The sequence below is a fragment of the Struthio camelus genome, chromosome 4, assembly GCF_040807025.1.
Source record: "Struthio camelus isolate bStrCam1 chromosome 4, bStrCam1.hap1, whole genome shotgun sequence".
Lineage (NCBI taxonomy): Eukaryota > Metazoa > Chordata > Aves > Struthioniformes > Struthionidae > Struthio > Struthio camelus.
The window spans coordinates 37,320,727-37,339,705 of record NC_090945.1 but is presented as its reverse complement, the minus strand read 5'-3'; positions in this window follow the sequence as shown (position 1 = coordinate 37,339,705).

Genomic DNA, 18,979 nt, shown 5'->3' with positions numbered 1-18,979 from the left:
TAAGGCACCTATGGAGGTGGTGGTGTAAAATTCAGGCCAGGGCAGAGATGAGGCCTGGGTCTAGGGTTAGGGTTAGGGTTAGGGTTCAGGTTAGGAGGAAGAGAGAGCCCCGAGCGCCAAGTCCAGTGGGGCTGCAAAGGGCAGGCCAAAGGCAGTGCGGGCCTGCCCCAAGGTTGCTGCCAGGACTACTTTGTCTTTGAAGGCACCTGTGGGGCTGGTGGTGTGAAAATCAGGCCAGAGCAGGGATGAGTGCTAGGCTTAGGCTTAGGCTTAAGGTTAGGGTTAGGGTTAGGGTTAGGAGAGAGAGAAAGCGTAGAGGCCCAGGTGGAGTGGGGCTGCAGAGGACTTGCCAAAGGCAATGCGGCAAAGCCCCAAGATTGCTCCCAAGACAGCTTTGTCTTGTAAGGCGCCTATGGAGGTGGTGGTGTAAAATTCAGGCCAGGGCAGAGATGAGGCCTGGGGCTAGGGTTAGGGTTAGGGTTAGGGTTCAGGTTAGGAGGAAGAGAGAGCCCCGAGCGCCAAGTCCAGTGGGGCTGCAAAGGGCAGGCCAAAGGCAGTGCGGGCCTGCCCCAAGGTTGCTGCCAGGACTACTTTGTCTTTGAAGGCACCTGTGGGGCTGGTGGTGTGAAAATCAGGCCAGAGTGGACATGAGTGCTAGGCTTAGGCTTAGGGTTAGGGTTAGGGTTAGGGTTAGGAGAGAGAGAAAGGCTAGAGGCCCAGGTGGAGTGGGGCTGCAGAGGACTTGCCAAAGGCAATGCGGCAAAGCCCCAAGATTGCTCCCAAGACAGCTTTGTCTTGTAAGGCGCCTATGGAGGTGGTGGTGTAAAATTCAGGCCAGGGCAGAGATGAGGCCTGGGGCTAGGGTTAGGGTTAGGGTTAGGGTTAGGGTTCAGGTTAGGAGGAAGAGAGAGCCCCGAGCGCCAAGTCCAGTGGGGCTGCAAAGGGCAGGCCAAAGGCAGTGCGGGCCTGCCCCAAGGTTGCTGCCAGGACTACTTTGTCTTTGAAGGCACCTGTGGGGCTGGTGGTGTGAAAATCAGGCCAGAGTGGACATGAGTGCTAGGCTTAGGCTTAGGCTTAGGCTTAGGGTTAGGGTTAGGGTTAGGAGAGAGAGAAAGGCTAGAGGCCCAGGTGGAGTGGGGCTGCAGAGGACTTGCCAAAGGCAATGCGGCAAAGCCCCAAGATTGCTCCCAAGACAGCTTTGTCTTGTAAGGCGCCTATGGAGGTGGTGGTGTAAAATTCAGGCCAGGGCAGAGATGAGGCCTGGGGCTAGGGTTAGGGTTAGGGTTAGGGTTCGTGTTAGGAGGAAGAGAGAGCCCCGAGCGCCAAGTCCAGTGGGGCTGCAAAGGGCAGGCCAAAGGCAGTGCGGGCCTGCCCCAAGGTTGCTGCCAGGACTACTTTGTCTTTGAAGGCACCTGTGGGGCTGGTGGTGTGAAAATCAGGCCAGAGTGGAGATGAGTGCTAGGCTTAGGCTTAGGGTTAGGCTTAGGGTTAGGGTTAGGAGAGAGAGAAAGGCTAGAGGCCCAGGTGGAGTGGGGCTGCAGAGGACTTGCCAAAGGCAATGCGGCAAAGCCCCAAGATTGCTCCCAAGACAGCTTTGTCTTGTAAGGCGCCTATGGAGGTGGTGGTGTAAAATTCAGGCCAGGGCAGAGATGAGGCCTGGGGCTAGGGTTAGGGTTAGGGTTAGGGTTAGGGTTAGGGTTAGGAGAGAGAGAAAGGCTAGAGGCCCAGGTGGAGTGGGGCTGCAGAGGGCTTGCCAAAGGCAATGCGGCAAAGCCCCAAGATTGCTCCCAAGACAGCTTTGTCTTGTAAGGCACCTATGGAGGTGGTGGTGTAAAATTCAGGCCAGGGCAGAGATGAGGCCTGGGTCTAGGGTTAGGGTTAGGGTTAGGGTTCAGGTTAGGAGGAAGAGAGAGCCCCGAGCGCCAAGTCCAGTGGGGCTGCAAAGGGCAGGCCAAAGGCAGTGCGGGCCTGCCCCAAGGTTGCTGCCAGGACTACTTTGTCTTTGAAGGCACCTGTGGGGCTGGTGGTGTGAAAATCAGGCCAGAGCAGGGATGAGTGCTAGGCTTAGGCTTAGGCTTAAGGTTAGGGTTAGGGTTAGGGTTAGGAGAGAGAGAAAGGCTAGAGGCCCAGGTGGAGTGGGGCTGCAGAGGACTTGCCAAAGGCAATGCGGCAAAGCCCCAAGATTGCTCCCAAGACAGCTTTGTCTTGTAAGGCGCCTATGGAGGTGGTGGTGTAAAATTCAGGCCAGGGCAGAGATGAGGCCTGGGGCTAGGGTTAGGGTTAGGGTTAGGGTTCAGGTTAGGAGGAAGAGAGAGCCCCGAGCGCCAAGTCCAGTGGGGCTGCAAAGGGCAGGCCAAAGGCAGTGCGGGCCTGCCCCAAGGTTGCTGCCAGGACTACTTTGTCTTTGAAGGCACCTGTGGGGCTGGTGGTGTGAAAATCAGGCCAGAGTGGACATGAGTGCTAGGCTTAGGCTTAGGGTTAGGGTTAGGGTTAGGGTTAGGAGAGAGAGAAAGGCTAGAGGCCCAGGTGGAGTGGGGCTGCAGAGGACTTGCCAAAGGCAATGCGGCAAAGCCCCAAGATTGCTCCCAAGACAGCTTTGTCTTGTAAGGCGCCTATGGAGGTGGTGGTGTAAAATTCAGGCCAGGGCAGAGATGAGGCCTGGGGCTAGGGTTAGGGTTAGGGTTAGGGTTAGGGTTCAGGTTAGGAGGAAGAGAGAGCCCCGAGCGCCAAGTCCAGTGGGGCTGCAAAGGGCAGGCCAAAGGCAGTGCGGGCCTGCCCCAAGGTTGCTGCCAGGACTACTTTGTCTTTGAAGGCACCTGTGGGGCTGGTGGTGTGAAAATCAGGCCAGAGTGGACATGAGTGCTAGGCTTAGGCTTAGGCTTAGGCTTAGGGTTAGGGTTAGGGTTAGGAGAGAGAGAAAGGCTAGAGGCCCAGGTGGAGTGGGGCTGCAGAGGACTTGCCAAAGGCAATGCGGCAAAGCCCCAAGATTGCTCCCAAGACAGCTTTGTCTTGTAAGGCGCCTATGGAGGTGGTGGTGTAAAATTCAGGCCAGGGCAGAGATGAGGCCTGGGGCTAGGGTTAGGGTTAGGGTTAGGGTTCGTGTTAGGAGGAAGAGAGAGCCCCGAGCGCCAAGTCCAGTGGGGCTGCAAAGGGCAGGCCAAAGGCAGTGCGGGCCTGCCCCAAGGTTGCTGCCAGGACTACTTTGTCTTTGAAGGCACCTGTGGGGCTGGTGGTGTGAAAATCAGGCCAGAGTGGAGATGAGTGCTAGGCTTAGGCTTAGGGTTAGGCTTAGGGTTAGGGTTAGGAGAGAGAGAAAGGCTAGAGGCCCAGGTGGAGTGGGGCTGCAGAGGACTTGCCAAAGGCAATGCGGCAAAGCCCCAAGATTGCTCCCAAGACAGCTTTGTCTTGTAAGGCGCCTATGGAGGTGGTGGTGTAAAATTCAGGCCAGGGCAGAGATGAGGCCTGGGGCTAGGGTTAGGGTTAGGGTTAGGGTTAGGGTTAGGGTTAGGAGAGAGAGAAAGGCTAGAGGCCCAGGTGGAGTGGGGCTGCAGAGGGCTTGCCAAAGGCAATGCGGCAAAGCCCCAAGATTGCTCCCAAGACAACTTTGTCTTGTAAGGCACCTATGGAGGTGGTGGTGTAAAATTCAGGCCAGGGCAGAGATGAGGCCTGGGTCTAGGGTTAGGGTTAGGGTTAGGGTTCAGGTTAGGAGGAAGAGAGAGCCCCGAGCGCCAAGTCCAGTGGGGCTGCAAAGGGCAGGCCAAAGGCAGTGCGGGCCTGCCCCAAGGTTGCTGCCAGGACTACTTTGTCTTTGAAGGCACCTGTGGGGCTGGTGGTGTGAAAATCAGGCCAGAGCAGGGATGAGTGCTAGGCTTAGGCTTAGGCTTAGGGTTAGGGTTAGGGTTAGGGTTAGGAGAGAGAGAAAGCGTAGAGGCCCAGGTGGAGTGGGGCTGCAGAGGACTTGCCAAAGGCAATGCGGCAAAGCCCCAAGATTGCTCCCAAGACAGCTTTGTCTTGTAAGGCGCCTATGGAGGTGGTGGTGTAAAATTCAGGCCAGGGCAGAGATGAGGCCTGGGGCTAGGGTTAGGGTTAGGGTTAGGGTTCAGGTTAGGAGGAAGAGAGAGCCCCGAGCGCCAAGTCCATTGGGGCTGCAAAGGGCAGGCCAAAGGCAGTGCGGGCCTGCCCCAAGGTTGCTGCCAGGACTACTTTGTCTTTGAAGGCACCTGTGGGGCTGGTGGTGTGAAAATCAGGCCAGAGTGGACATGAGTGCTAGGCTTAGGCTTAGGGTTAGGGTTAGGGTTAGGGTTAGGAGAGAGAGAAAGGCTAGAGGCCCAGGTGGAGTGGGGCTGCAGAGGACTTGCCAAAGGCAATGCGGCAAAGCCCCAAGATTGCTCCCAAGACAGCTTTGTCTTGTAAGGCGCCTATGGAGGTGGTGGTGTAAAATTCAGGCCAGGGCAGAGATGAGGCCTGGGGCTAGGGTTAGGGTTAGGGTTAGGGTTAGGGTTCGTGTTAGGAGGAAGAGAGAGCCCCGAGCGCCAAGTCCAGTGGGGCTGCAAAGGGCAGGCCAAAGGCAGTGCGGGCCTGCCCCAAGGTTGCTGCCAAGACTACTTTGTCTTTGAAGGCACCTGTGGGGCTGGTGGTGTGAAAATCAGGCCAGAGTGGACATGAGTGCTAGGCTTAGGCTTAGGCTTAGGCTTAGGGTTAGGGTTAGGAGAGAGAGAAAGGCTAGAGGCCCAGGTGGAGTGGGGCTGCAGAGGACTTGCCAAAGGCAATGCGGCAAAGCCCCAAGATTGCTCCCAAGACAGCTTTGTCTTGTAAGGCGCCTATGGAGGTGGTGGTGTAAAATTCAGGCCAGGGCAGAGATGAGGCCTGGGGCTAGGGTTAGGGTTAGGGTTAGGGTTAGGGTTAGGGTTAGGAGAGAGAGAAAGGCTAGAGGCCCAGGTGGAGTGGGGCTGCAGAGGGCTTGCCAAAGGCAATGCGGCAAAGCCCCAAGATTGCTCCCAAGACAACTTTGTCTTGTAAGGCACCTATGGAGGTGGTGGTGTAAAATTCAGGCCAGGGCAGAGATGAGGCCTGGGTCTAGGGTTAGGGTTAGGGTTAGGGTTCAGGTTAGGAGGAAGAGAGAGCCCCGAGCGCCAAGTCCAGTGGGGCTGCAAAGGGCAGGCCAAAGGCAGTGCGGGCCTGCCCCAAGGTTGCTGCCAGGACTACTTTGTCTTTGAAGGCACCTGTGGGGCTGGTGGTGTGAAAATCAGGCCAGAGCAGGGATGAGTGCTAGGCTTAGGCTTAGGCTTAGGGTTAGGGTTAGGGTTAGGGTTAGGAGAGAGAGAAAGCGTAGAGGCCCAGGTGGAGTGGGGCTGCAGAGGACTTGCCAAAGGCAATGCGGCAAAGCCCCAAGATTGCTCCCAAGACAGCTTTGTCTTGTAAGGCGCCTATGGAGGTGGTGGTGTAAAATTCAGGCCAGGGCAGAGATGAGGCCTGGGGCTAGGGTTAGGGTTAGGGTTAGGGTTCAGGTTAGGAGGAAGAGAGAGCCCCGAGCGCCAAGTCCATTGGGGCTGCAAAGGGCAGGCCAAAGGCAGTGCGGGCCTGCCCCAAGGTTGCTGCCAGGACTACTTTGTCTTTGAAGGCACCTGTGGGGCTGGTGGTGTGAAAATCAGGCCAGAGTGGACATGAGTGCTAGGCTTAGGCTTAGGGTTAGGGTTAGGGTTAGGGTTAGGAGAGAGAGAAAGGCTAGAGGCCCAGGTGGAGTGGGGCTGCAGAGGACTTGCCAAAGGCAATGCGGCAAAGCCCCAAGATTGCTCCCAAGACAGCTTTGTCTTGTAAGGCGCCTATGGAGGTGGTGGTGTAAAATTCAGGCCAGGGCAGAGATGAGGCCTGGGGCTAGGGTTAGGGTTAGGGTTAGGGTTCGGGTTAGGAGAGAGAGAAAGGCTAGAGGCCCAGGTGGAGTGGGGCTGCAGAGGGCTTGCCAAAGGCAATGCGGCAAAGCCCCAAGATTGCTCCCAAGACAACTTTGTCTTGTAAGGCACCTATGGAGGTGGTGGTGTAAAATTCAGGCCAGGGCGGAGATGAGGCCTGGGGCTAGGGTTAGGGTTAGGGTTAGGGTTCAGGTTAGGAGGAAGAGAGAGCCCCGAGCGCCAAGTCCAGTGGGGCTGCAAAGGGCAGGCCAAAGGCAGTGCGGGCCTGCCCCAAGGTTGCTGCCAGGACTACTTTGTCTTTGAAGGCACCTGTGGGGCTGGTGGTGTGAAAATCAGGCCAGAGTGGACATGAGTGCTAGGCTTAGGCTTAGGCTTAGGCTTAGGGTTAGGGTTAGGAGAGAGAGAAAGCCTAGAGGCCCAGGTGGAGTGGGGCTGCAGAGGACTTGCCAAAGGCAATGCGGCAAAGCCCCAAGATTGCTCCCAAGACAGCTTTGTCTTGTAAGGCGCCTATGGAGGTGGTGGTGTAAAATTCAGGCCAGGGCAGAGATGAGGCCTGGGGCTAGGGTTAGGGTTAGGGTTAGGGTTAGGGTTCAGGTTAGGAGGAAGAGAGAGCCCCGAGCGCCAAGTCCAGTGGGGCTGCAAAGGGCAGGCCAAAGGCAGTGCGGGCCTGCCCCAAGGTTGCTGCCAGGACTACTTTGTCTTTGAAGGCACCTGTGGGGCTGGTGGTGTGAAAATCAGGCCAGAGTGGACATGAGTGCTAGGCTTAGGCTTAGGCTTAGGGTTAGGGTTAGGGTTAGGAGAGAGAGAAAGCCTAGAGGCCCAGGTGGAGTGGGGCTGCAGAGGACTTGCCAAAGGCAATGCGGCAAAGCCCCAAGATTGCTCCCAAGACAGCTTTGTCTTGTAAGGCGCCTATGGAGGTGGTGGTGTAAAATTCAGGCCAGGGCAGAGATGAGGCCTGGGGCTAGGGTTAGGCTTAGGGTTAGGGTTAGGGTTAGGAGAGAGAGAAAGGCTAGAGGCCCAGGTGGAGTGGGGCTGCAGAGGGCTTGCCAAAGGCAATGCGGCAAAGCCCCAAGATTGCTCCCAAGACAACTTTGTCTTGTAAGGCACCTATGGAGGTGGTGGTGTAAAATTCAGGCCAGGGCAGAGATGAGGCCTGGGTCTAGGGTTAGGGTTAGGGTTAGGGTTCAGGTTAGGAGGAAGAGAGAGCCCCGAGCGCCAAGTCCAGTGGGGCTGCAAAGGGCAGGCCAAAGGCAGTGCGGGCCTGCCCCAAGGTTGCTGCCAGGACTACTTTGTCTTTGAAGGCACCTGTGGGGCTGGTGGTGTGAAAATCAGGCCAGAGTGGACATGAGTGCTAGGCTTAGGCTTAGGCTTAGGGTTAGGGTTAGGGTTAGGAGAGAGAGAAAGGCTAGAGGCCCAGGTGGAGTGGGGCTGCAGAGGACTTGCCAAAGGCAATGCGGCAAAGCCCCAAGATTGCTCCCAAGACAGCTTTGTCTTGTAAGGCGCCTATGGAGGTGGTGGTGTAAAATTCAGGCCAGGGCGGAGATGAGGCCTGGGGCTAGGGTTAGGGTTAGGGTTAGGGTTCGGGTTAGGAGGAAGAGAGATCCCCGAGCGCCAAGTCCAGTGGGGCTGCAAAGGGCAGGCCAAAGGCAGTGCGGGCCTGCCCCAAGGTTGCTGCCAGGACTACTTTGTCTTTGAAGGCACCTGTGGGGCTGGTGGTGTGAAAATCAGGCCAGAGTGGACATGAGTGCTAGGCTTAGGCTTAGGCTTAGGGTTAGGGTTAGGAGAGAGAGAAAGGCTAGAGGCCCAGGTGGAGTGGGGCTGCAGAGGACTTGCCAAAGGCAATGCGGCAAAGCCCCAAGATTGCTCCCAAGACAACTTTGTCTTGCAAGGCGCCTATGGAGGTGGTGGTGTAAAATTCAGGCCAGGGCGGAGATGAGGCCTGGGGCTAGGGTTAGGGTTAGGGTTAGGGTTCGTGTTAGGAGGAAGAGAGAGCCCCGAGCGCCAAGTCCAGTGGGGCTGCAAAGGGCAGGCCAAAGGCAGTGCGGGCCTGCCCCAAGGTTGCTGCCAGGACTACTTTGTCTTTGAAGGCACCTGTGGGGCTGGTGGTGTGAAAATCAGGCCAGAGTGGACATGAGTGCTAGGCTTAGGCTTAGGCTTAGGGTTAGGGTTAGGGTTAGGAGAGAGAGAAAGGCTAGAGGCCCAGGTGGAGTGGGGCTGCAGAGGACTTGCCAAAGGCAATGCGGCAAAGCCCCAAGATTGCTCCCAAGACAGCTTTGTCTTGTAAGGCGCCTATGGAGGTGGTGGTGTAAAATTCAGGCCAGGGCAGAGATGAGGCCTGGGGCTAGGGTTAGGGTTAGGGTTAGGGTTCAGGTTAGGAGGAAGAGAGAGCCCCGAGCGCCAAGTCCAGTGGGGCTGCAAAGGGCAGGCCAAAGGCAGTGCGGGCCTGCCCCAAGGTTGCTGCCAGGACTACTTTGTCTTTGAAGGCACCTGTGGGGCTGGTGGTGTGAAAATCAGGCCAGAGTGGACATGAGTGCTAGGCTTAGGCTTAGGGTTAGGGTTAGGAGAGAGAGAAAGCCTAGAGGCCCAGGTGGAGTGGGGCTGCAGAGGACTTGCCAAAGGCAATGCGGCAAAGCCCCAAGATTGCTCCCAAGACAGCTTTGTCTTGTAAGGCGCCTATGGAGGTGGTGGTGTAAAATTCAGGCCAGGGCGGAGATGAGGCCTGGGGCTAGGGTTAGGGTTAGGGTTAGGGTTCAGGTTAGGAGGAAGAGAGAGCCCCGAGCGCCAAGTCCAGTGGGGCTGCAAAGGGCAGGCCAAAGGCAGTGCGGGCCTGCCCCAAGGTTGCTGCCAGGACTACTTTGTCTTTGAAGGCACCTGTGGGGCTGGTGGTGTGAAAATCAGGCCAGAGTGGACATGAGTGCTAGGCTTAGGCTTAGGCTTAGGGTTAGGGTTAGGGTTAGGAGAGAGAGAAAGGCTAGAGGCCCAGGTGGAGTGGGGCTGCAGAGGACTTGCCAAAGGCAATGCGGCAAAGCCCCAAGATTGCTCCCAAGACAACTTTGTCTTGCAAGGCGCCTATGGAGGTGGTGGTGTAAAATTCAGGCCAGGGCGGAGATGAGGCCTGGGGCTAGGGTTAGGGTTAGGGTTAGGGTTCGTGTTAGGAGGAAGAGAGAGCCCTGAGCGCCAAGTCCAGTGGGGCTGCAAAGGGCAGGCCAAAGGCAGTGCGGGCCTGCCCCAAGGTTGCTGCCAGGACTACTTTGTCTTTGAAGGCACCTGTGGGGCTGGTGGTGTGAAAATCAGGCCAGAGTGGACATGAGTGCTAGGCTTAGGCTTAGGCTTAGGGTTAGGGTTAGGGTTAGGAGAGAGAGAAAGGCTAGAGGCCCAGGTGGAGTGGGGCTGCAGAGGACTTGCCAAAGGCAATGCGGCAAAGCCCCAAGATTGCTCCCAAGACAGCTTTGTCTTGTAAGGCGCCTATGGAGGTGGTGGTGTAAAATTCAGGCCAGGGCAGAGATGAGGCCTGGGGCTAGGGTTAGGGTTAGGGTTAGGGTTCGGGTTAGGAGGAAGAGAGAGCCCCGAGCGCCAAGTCCAGTGGGGCTGCAAAGGGCAGGCCAAAGGCAGTGCGGGCCTGCCCCAAGGTTGCTGCCAGGACTACTTTGTCTTTGAAGGCACCTGTGGGGCTGGTGGTGTGAAAATCAGGCCAGAGTGGACATGAGTGCTAGGCTTAGGCTTAGGCTTAGGGTTAGGGTTAGGGTTAGGAGAGAGAGAAAGGCTAGAGGCCCAGGTGGAGTGGGGCTGCAGAGGACTTGCCAAAGGCAATGCGGCAAAGCCCCAAGATTGCTCCCAAGACAACTTTGTCTTGTAAGGCGCCTATGGAGGTGGTGGTGTAAAATTCAGGCCAGGGCGGAGATGAGGCCTGGGGCTAGGCTTAGGGTTAGGGTGCGGGTTAGGAGGAAGAGAGAGCCCCGAGCACCAAGTCCAGTGGGGCTGCAAAGGGCAGGCCAAAGGCAGTGCGGGCCTGCCCCAAGGTTGCTGCCAGGACTACTTTGTCTTTGAAGGCACCTGTGGGGCTGGTGGTGTGAAAATCAGGCCAGAGTGGACATGAGTGCTAGGCTTAGGCTTAGGCTTAGGGTTAGGGTTAGGGTTAGGAGAGAGAGAAAGGCTAGAGGCCCAGGTGGAGTGGGGCTGCAGAGGACTTGCCAAAGGCAATGTGGCAAAGCCCCAAGATTGCTCCCAAGACAGCTTTGTCTTGTAAGGCGCCTATGGAGGTGGTGGTGTAAAATTCAGGCCAGGGCGGAGATGAGGCCTGGGGCTAGGGTTAGGGTTAGGGTTAGGGTTCGTGTTAGGAGGAAGAGAGAGCCCCGAGCGCCAAGTCCAGTGGGGCTGCAAAGGGCAGGCCAAAGGCAGTGCGGGCCTGCCCCAAGGTTGCTGCCAGGACTACTTTGTCTTTGAAGGCACCTGTGGGGCTGGTGGTGTGAAAATCAGGCCAGAGTGGACATGAGTGCTAGGCTTAGGCTTAGGCTTAGGGTTAGGGTTAGGGTTAGGAGAGAGAGAAAGGCTAGAGGCCCAGGTGGAGTGGGGCTGCAGAGGACTTGCCAAAGGCAATGCGGCAAAGCCCCAAGATTGCTCCCAAGACAGCTTTGTCTTGTAAGGCGCCTATGGAGGTGGTGGTGTAAAATTCAGGCCAGGGCAGAGATGAGGCCTGGGGCTAGGGTTAGGGTTAGGGTTAGGGTTCAGGTTAGGAGGAAGAGAGAGCCCCGAGCGCCAAGTCCATTGGGGCTGCAAAGGGCAGGCCAAAGGCAGTGCGGGCCTGCCCCAAGGTTGCTGCCAGGACTACTTTGTCTTTGAAGGCACCTGTGGGGCTGGTGGTGTGAAAATCAGGCCAGAGCAGAGATGAGTGCTAGGCTTAGGCTTAGGGTTAGGGTTAGGGTTAGGAGAGAGAGAAAGGCTAGAGGCCCAGGTGGAGTGGGGCTGCAGAGGACTTGCCAAAGGCAATGCGGCAAAGCCCCAAGATTGCTCCCAAGACAGCTTTGTCTTGTAAGGCGCCTATGGAGGTGGTGGTGTAAAATTCAGGCCAGGGCAGAGATGAGGCCTGGGGCTAGGGTTAGGGTTAGGGTTAGGGTTAGGGTTCAGGTTAGGAGGAAGAGAGAGCCCCGAGCGCCAAGTCCAGTGGGGCTGCAAAGGGCAGGCCAAAGGCAGTGCGGGCCTGCCCCAAGGTTGCTGCCAGGACTACTTTGTCTTTGAAGGCACCTGTGGGGCTGGTGGTGTGAAAATCAGGCCAGAGTGGACATGAGTGCTAGGCTTAGGCTTAGGCTTAGGCTTAGGGTTAGGGTTAGGAGAGAGAGAAAGCCTAGAGGCCCAGGTGGAGTGGGGCTGCAGAGGACTTGCCAAAGGCAATGCGGCAAAGCCCCAAGATTGCTCCCAAGACAGCTTTGTCTTGTAAGGCGCCTATGGAGGTGGTGGTGTAAAATTCAGGCCAGGGCGGAGATGAGGCCTGGGGCTAGGGTTAGGGTTAGGGTTAGGGTTCAGGTTAGGAGGAAGAGAGAGCCCTGAGCGCCAAGTCCAGTGGGGCTGCAAAGGGCAGGCCAAAGGCAGTGCGGGCCTGCCCCAAGGTTGCTGCCAGGACTACTTTGTCTTTGAAGGCACCTGTGGGGCTGGTGGTGTGAAAATCAGGCCAGAGTGGACATGAGTGCTAGGCTTAGGCTTAGGCTTAGGGTTAGGGTTAGGGTTAGGAGAGAGAGAAAGGCTAGAGGCCCAGGTGGAGTGGGGCTGCAGAGGACTTGCCAAAGGCAATGCGGCAAAGCCCCAAGATTGCTCCCAAGACAGCTTTGTCTTGTAAGGCGCCTATGGAGGTGGTGGTGTAAAATTCAGGCCAGGGCGGAGATGAGGCCTGGGGCTAGGGTTAGGGTTAGGGTTAGGGTTCAGGTTAGGAGGAAGAGAGAGCCCCGAGCGCCAAGTCCAGTGGGGCTGCAAAGGGCAGGCCAAAGGCAGTGCGGGCCTGCCCCAAGGTTGCTGCCAGGACTACTTTGTCTTTGAAGGCACCTGTGGGGCTGGTGGTGTGAAAATCAGGCCAGAGTGGACATGAGTGCTAGGCTTGGGCTTAGGGTTAGGGTTAGGGTTAGGGTTAGGAGAGAGAGAAAGGCTAGAGGCCCAGGTGGAGTGGGGCTGCAGAGGACTTGCCAAAGGCAATGCGGCAAAGCCCCAAGATTGCTCCCAAGACAGCTTTGTCTTGTAAGGCGCCTATGGAGGTGGTGGTGTAAAATTCAGGCCAGGGCGAAGATGAGGCCTGGGGCTAGGCTTAGGGTTAGGGTGCGGGTTAGGAGGAAGAGAGAGCCCCGAGCACCAAGTCCAGTGGGGCTGCAAAGGGCAGGCCAAAGGCAGTGCGGGTCTGCCCCAAGGTTGCTGCCAGGACTACTTTGTCTTTGAAGGCACCTGTGGGGCTGGTGGTGTGAAAATCAGGCCAGAGTGGACATGAGTGCTAGGCTTAGGCTTAGGGTTAGGGTTAGGGTTAGGGTTAGGAGAGAGAGAAAGGCTAGAGGCCCAGGTGGAGTGGGGCTGCAGAGGACTTGCCAAAGGCAATGCGGCAAAGCCCCAAGATTGCTCCCAAGACAGCTTTGTCTTGTAAGGCGCCTATGGAGGTGGTGGTGTAAAATTCAGGCCAGGGCAGAGATGAGGCCTGGGGCTAGGGTTAGGGTTAGGGTTAGGGTTCGTGTTAGGAGGAAGAGAGAGCCCCGAGCGCCAAGTCCAGTGGGGCTGCAAAGGGCAGGCCAAAGGCAGTGCGGGCCTGCCCCAAGGTTGCTGCCAGGACTACTTTGTCTTTGAAGGCACCTGTGGGGCTGGTGGTGTGAAAATCAGGCCAGAGTGGACATGAGTGCTAGGCTTAGGCTTAGGCTTAGGGTTAGGGTTAGGAGAGAGAGAAAGGCTAGAGGCCCAGGTGGAGTGGGGCTGCAGAGGACTTGCCAAAGGCAATGCGGCAAAGCCCCAAGATTGCTCCCAAGACAGCTTTGTCTTGTAAGGCGCCTATGGAGGTGGTGGTGTAAAATTCAGGCCAGGGCAGAGATGAGGCCTGGGGCTAGGGTTAGGGTTAGGGTTAGGGTTCGGGTTAGGAGGAAGAGAGAGCCCCGAGCGCCAAGTCCAGTGGGGCTGCAAAGGGCAGGCCAAAGGCAGTGCGGGCCTGCCCCAAGGTTGCTGCCAGGACTACTTTGTCTTTGAAGGCACCTGTGGGGCTGGTGGTGTGAAAATCAGGCCAGAGTGGACATGAGTGCTAGGCTTAGGCTTAGGCTTAGGCTTAGGGTTAGGGTTAGGGTTAGGAGAGAGAGAAAGGCTAGAGGCCCAGGTGGAGTGGGGCTGCAGAGGACTTGCCAAAGGCAATGCGGCAAAGCCCCAAGATTGCTCCCAAGACAGCTTTGTCTTGTAAGGCGCCTATGGAGGTGGTGGTGTAAAATTCAGGCCAGGGCGGAGATGAGGCCTGGGGCTAGGGTTAGGGTTAGGGTTAGGGTTCAGGTTAGGAGGAAGAGAGAGCCCCGAGCGCCAAGTCCAGTGGGGCTGCAAAGGGCAGGCCAAAGGCAGTGCGGGCCTGCCCCAAGGTTGCTGCCAGGACTACTTTGTCTTTGAAGGCACCTGTGGGGCTGGTGGTGTGAAAATCAGGCCAGAGTGGACATGAGTGCTAGGCTTAGGCTTAGGGTTAGGGTTAGGGTTAGGAGAGAGAGAAAGGCTAGAGGCCCAGGTGGAGTGGGGCTGCAGAGGACTTGCCAAAGGCAATGCGGCAAAGCCCCAAGATTGCTCCCAAGACAGCTTTGTCTTGTAAGGCGCCTATGGAGGTGGTGGTGTAAAATTCAGGCCAGGGCAGAGATGAGGCCTGGGGCTAGGGTTAGGGTTAGGGTTAGGGTTAGGGTTCAGGTTAGGAGGAAGAGAGAGCCCCGAGCGCCAAGTCCAGTGGGGCTGCAAAGGGCAGGCCAAAGGCAGTGCGGGCCTGCCCCAAGGTTGCTGCCAGGACTACTTTGTCTTTGAAGGCACCTGTGGGGCTGGTGGTGTGAAAATCAGGCCAGAGTGGACATGAGTGCTAGGCTTAGGCTTAGGCTTAGGGTTAGGGTTAGGGTTAGGGTTAGGAGAGAGAGAAAGGCTAGAGGCCCAGGTGGAGTGGGGCTGCAGAGGACTTGCCAAAGGCAATGCGGCAAAGCCCCAAGATTGCTCCCAAGACAGCTTTGTCTTGTAAGGCGCCTATGGAGGTGGTGGTGTAAAATTCAGGCCAGGGCGGAGATGAGGCCTGGGGCTAGGGTTAGGGTTAGGGTTAGGGTTCAGGTTAGGAGGAAGAGAGAGCCCCGAGCGCCAAGTCCAGTGGGGCTGCAAAGGGCAGGCCAAAGGCAGTGCGGGCCTGCCCCAAGGTTGCTGCCAGGACTACTTTGTCTTTGAAGGCACCTGTGGGGCTGGTGGTGTGAAAATCAGGCCAGAGTGGACATGAGTGCTAGGCTTAGGCTTAGGGTTAGGGTTAGGGTTAGGAGAGAGAGAAAGGCTAGAGGCCCAGGTGGAGTGGGGCTGCAGAGGACTTGCCAAAGGCAATGCGGCAAAGCCCCAAGATTGCTCCCAAGACAGCTTTGTCTTGTAAGGCGCCTATGGAGGTGGTGGTGTAAAATTCAGGCCAGGGCAGAGATGAGGCCTGGGGCTAGGGTTAGGGTTAGGGTTAGGGTTAGGGTTCAGGTTAGGAGGAAGAGAGAGCCCCGAGCGCCAAGTCCAGTGGGGCTGCAAAGGGCAGGCCAAAGGCAGTGCGGGCCTGCCCCAAGGTTGCTGCCAGGACTACTTTGTCTTTGAAGGCACCTGTGGGGCTGGTGGTGTGAAAATCAGGCCAGAGTGGACATGAGTGCTAGGCTTAGGCTTAGGCTTAGGGTTAGGGTTAGGGTTAGGAGAGAGAGAAAGCCTAGAGGCCCAGGTGGAGTGGGGCTGCAGAGGACTTGCCAAAGGCAATGCGGCAAAGCCCCAAGATTGCTCCCAAGACAACTTTGTCTTGTAAGGCGCCTATGGAGGTGGTGGTGTAAAATTCAGGCCAGGGCGGAGATGAGGCCTGGGGCTAGGGTTAGGGTTAGGGTTCAGGTTAGGAGGAAGAGAGAGCCCCGAGCGCCAAGTCCAGTGGGGCTGCAAAGGGCAGGCCAAAGGCAGTGCGGGCCTGCCCCAAGGTTGCTGCCAGGACTACTTTGTCTTTGAAGGCACCTGTGGGGCTGGTGGTGTGAAAATCAGGCCAGAGCGGAGATGAGTGCTAGGCTTAGGCTTAGGCTTAGGGTTAGGGTTAGGGTTAGGAGAGAGAGAAAGGCTAGAGGCCCAGGTGGAGTGGGGCTGCAGAGGACTTGCCAAAGGCAATGCGGCAAAGCCCCAAGATTGCTCCCAAGACAGCTTTGTCTTGTAAGGCGCCTATGGAGGTGGTGGTGTAAAATTCAGGCCAGGGCAGAGATGAGGCCTGGGGCTAGGGTTAGGGTTAGGGTTAGGGTTCAGGTTAGGAGGAAGAGAGAGCCCCGAGCGCCAAGTCCAGTGGGGCTGCAAAGGGCAGGCCAAAGGCAGTGCGGGCCTGCCCCAAGGTTGCTGCCAGGACTACTTTGTCTTTGAAGGCACCTGTGGGGCTGGTGGTGTGAAAATCAGGCCAGAGCGGAGATGAGTGCTAGGCTTAGGCTTAGGGTTAGGCTTAGGGTTAGGGTTAGGAGAGAGAGAAAGGCTAGAGGCCCAGGTGGAGTGGGGCTGCAGAGGACTTGCCAAAGGCAATGCGGCAAAGCCCCAAGATTGCTCCCAAGACAGCTTTGTCTTGTAAGGCGCCTATGGAGGTGGTGGTGTAAAATTCAGGCCAGGGCAGAGATGAGGCCTGGGGCTAGGGTTAGGGTTAGGGTTAGGGTTCGGGTTAGGAGGAAGAGAGAGCCCCGAGCGCCAAGTCCAGTGGGGCTGCAAAGGGCAGGCCAAAGGCAGTGCGGGCCTGCCCCAAGGTTGCTGCCAGGACTACTTTGTCTTTGAAGGCACCTGTGGGGCTGGTGGTGTGAAAATCAGGCCAGAGTGGACATGAGTGCTAGGCTTAGGCTTAGGCTTAGGCTTAGGGTTAGGGTTAGGGTTAGGAGAGAGAGAAAGGCTAGAGGCCCAGGTGGAGTGGGGCTGCAGAGGACTTGCCAAAGGCAATGCGGCAAAGCCCCAAGATTGCTCCCAAGACAGCTTTGTCTTGTAAGGCGCCTATGGAGGTGGTGGTGTAAAATTCAGGCCAGGGCAGAGATGAGGCCTGGGGCTAGGGTTAGGGTTAGGGTTAGGGTTAGGGTTCAGGTTAGGAGGAAGAGAGAGCCCCGAGCGCCAAGTCCAGTGGGGCTGCAAAGGGCAGGCCAAAGGCAGTGCGGGCCTGCCCCAAGGTTGCTGCCAGGACTACTTTGTCTTTGAAGGCACCTGTGGGGCTGGTGGTGTGAAAATCAGGCCAGAGTGGACATGAGTGCTAGGCTTAGGCTTAGGGTTAGGGTTAGGGTTAGGGTTAGGAGAGAGAGAAAGGCTAGAGGCCCAGGTGGAGTGGGGCTGCAGAGGACTTGCCAAAGGCAATGCGGCAAAGCCCCAAGATTGCTCCCAAGACAGCTTTGTCTTGTAAGGCGCCTATGGAGGTGGTGGTGTAAAATTCAGGCCAGGGCAGAGATGAGGCCTGGGGCTAGGGTTAGGGTTAGGGTTAGGGTTCAGGTTAGGAGGAAGAGAGAGCCCCGAGCGCCAAGTCCAGTGGGGCTGCAAAGGGCAGGCCAAAGGCAGTGCGGGCCTGCCCCAAGGTTGCTGCCAGGACTACTTTGTCTTTGAAGGCACCTGTGGGGCTGGTGGTGTGAAAATCAGGCCAGAGTGGACATGAGTGCTAGGCTTAGGCTTAGGCTTAGGCTTAGGGTTAGGGTTAGGAGAGAGAGAAAGGCTAGAGGCCCAGGTGGAGTGGGGCTGCAGAGGACTTGCCAAAGGCAATGCGGCAAAGCCCCAAGATTGCTCCCAAGACAGCTTTGTCTTGTAAGGCGCCTATGGAGGTGGTGGTGTAAAATTCAGGCCAGGGCGGAGATGAGGCCTGGGGCTAGGGTTAGGGTTAGGGTTAGGGTTCAGGTTAGGAGGAAGAGAGAGCCCCGAGCGCCAAGTCCAGTGGGGCTGCAAAGGGCAGGCCAAAGGCAGTGCGGGCCTGCCCCAAGGTTGCTGCCAGGACTACTTTGTCTTTGAAGGCACCTGTGGGGCTGGTGGTGTGAAAATCAGGCCAGAGTGGACATGAGTGCTAGGCTTAGGCTTAGGGTTAGGGTTAGGGTTAGGAGAGAGAGAAAGGCTAGAGGCCCAGGTGGAGTGGGGCTGCAGAGGACTTGCCAAAGGCAATGCGGCAAAGCCCCAAGATTGCTCCCAAGACAGCTTTGTCTTGTAAGGCGCCTATGGAGGTGGTGGTGTAAAATTCAGGCCAGGGCAGAGATGAGGCCTGGGGCTAGGGTTAGGGTTAGGGTTAGGGTTAGGGTTCAGGTTAGGAGGAAGAGAGAGCCCCGAGCGCCAAGTCCAGTGGGGCTGCAAAGGGCAGGCCAAAGGCAGTGCGGGCCTGCCCCAAGGTTGCTGCCAGGACTACTTTGTCTTTGAAGGCACCTGTGGGGCTGGTGGTGTGAAAATCAGGCCAGAGTGGACATGAGTGCTAGGCTTAGGCTTAGGCTTAGGGTTAGGGTTAGGGTTAGGAGAGAGAGAAAGGCTAGAGGCCCAGGTGGAGTGGGGCTGCAGAGGACTTGCCAAAGGCAATGCGGCAAAGCCCCAAGATTGCTCCCAAGACAACTTTGTCTTGTAAGGCGCCTATGGAGGTGGTGGTGTAAAATTCAGGCCAGGGCGGAGATGAGGCCTGGGGCTAGGGTTAGGGTTAGGGTTCAGGTTAGGAGGAAGAGAGAGCCCCGAGCGCCAAGTCCAGTGGGGCTGCAAAGGGCAGGCCAAAGGCAGTGCGGGCCTGCCCCAAGGTTGCTGCCAGGACTACTTTGTCTTTGAAGGCACCTGTGGGGCTGGTGGTGTGAAAATCAGGCCAGAGCGGAGATGAGTGCTAGGCTTAGGCTTAGGCTTAGGGTTAGGGTTAGGGTTAGGAGAGAGAGAAAGGCTAGAGGCCCAGGTGGAGTGGGGCTGCAGAGGACTTGCCAAAGGCAATGCGGCAAAGCCCCAAGATTGCTCCCAAGACAGCTTTGTCTTGTAAGGCGCCTATGGAGGTGGTGGTGTAAAATTCAGGCCAGGGCAGAGATGAGGCCTGGGGCTAGGGTTAGGGTTAGGGTTAGGGTTCAGGTTAGGAGGAAGAGAGAGCCCCGAGCGCCAAGTCCAGTGGGGCTGCAAAGGGCAGGCCAAAGGCAGTGCGGGCCTGCCCCAAGGTTGCTGCCAGGACTACTTTGTCTTTGAAGGCACCTGTGGGGCTGGTGGTGTGAAAATCAGGCCAGAGCGGAGATGAGTGCTAGGCTTAGGCTTAGGCTTAGGCTTAGGGTTAGGGTTAGGAGAGAGAGAAAGGCTAGAGGCCCAGGTGGAGTGGGGCTGCAGAGGACTTGCCAAAGGCAATGCGGCAAAGCCCCAAGATTGCTCCCAAGACAGCTTTGTCTTGTAAGGCGCCTATGGAGGTGGTGGTGTAAAATTCAGGCCAGGGCAGAGATGAGGCCTGGGGCTAGGGTTAGGGTTAGGGTTAGGGTTCGGGTTAGGAGGAAGAGAGAGCCCCGAGCGCCAAGTCCATTGGGGCTGCAAAGGGCAGGCCAAAGGCAGTGCGGGCCTGCCCCAAGGTTGCTGCCAGGACTACTTTGTCTTTGAAGGCACCTGTGGGGCTGGTGGTGTGAAAATCAGGCCAGAGTGGACATGAGTGCTAGGCTTAGGCTTAGGGTTAGGGTTAGGGTTAGGGTTAGGGTTAGGAGAGAGAGAAAGCGTAGAGGCCCAGGTGGAGTGGGGCTGCAGAGGACTTGCCAAAGGCAATGCGGCAAAGCCCCAAGATTGCTCCCAAGACAGCTTTGTCTTGTAAGGCGCCTATGGAGGTGGTGGTGTAAAATTCAGGCCAGGGCAGAGATGAGGCCTGGGGCTAGGGTTAGGGTTAGGGTTAGGGTTAGGGTTCAGGTTAGGAGGAAGAG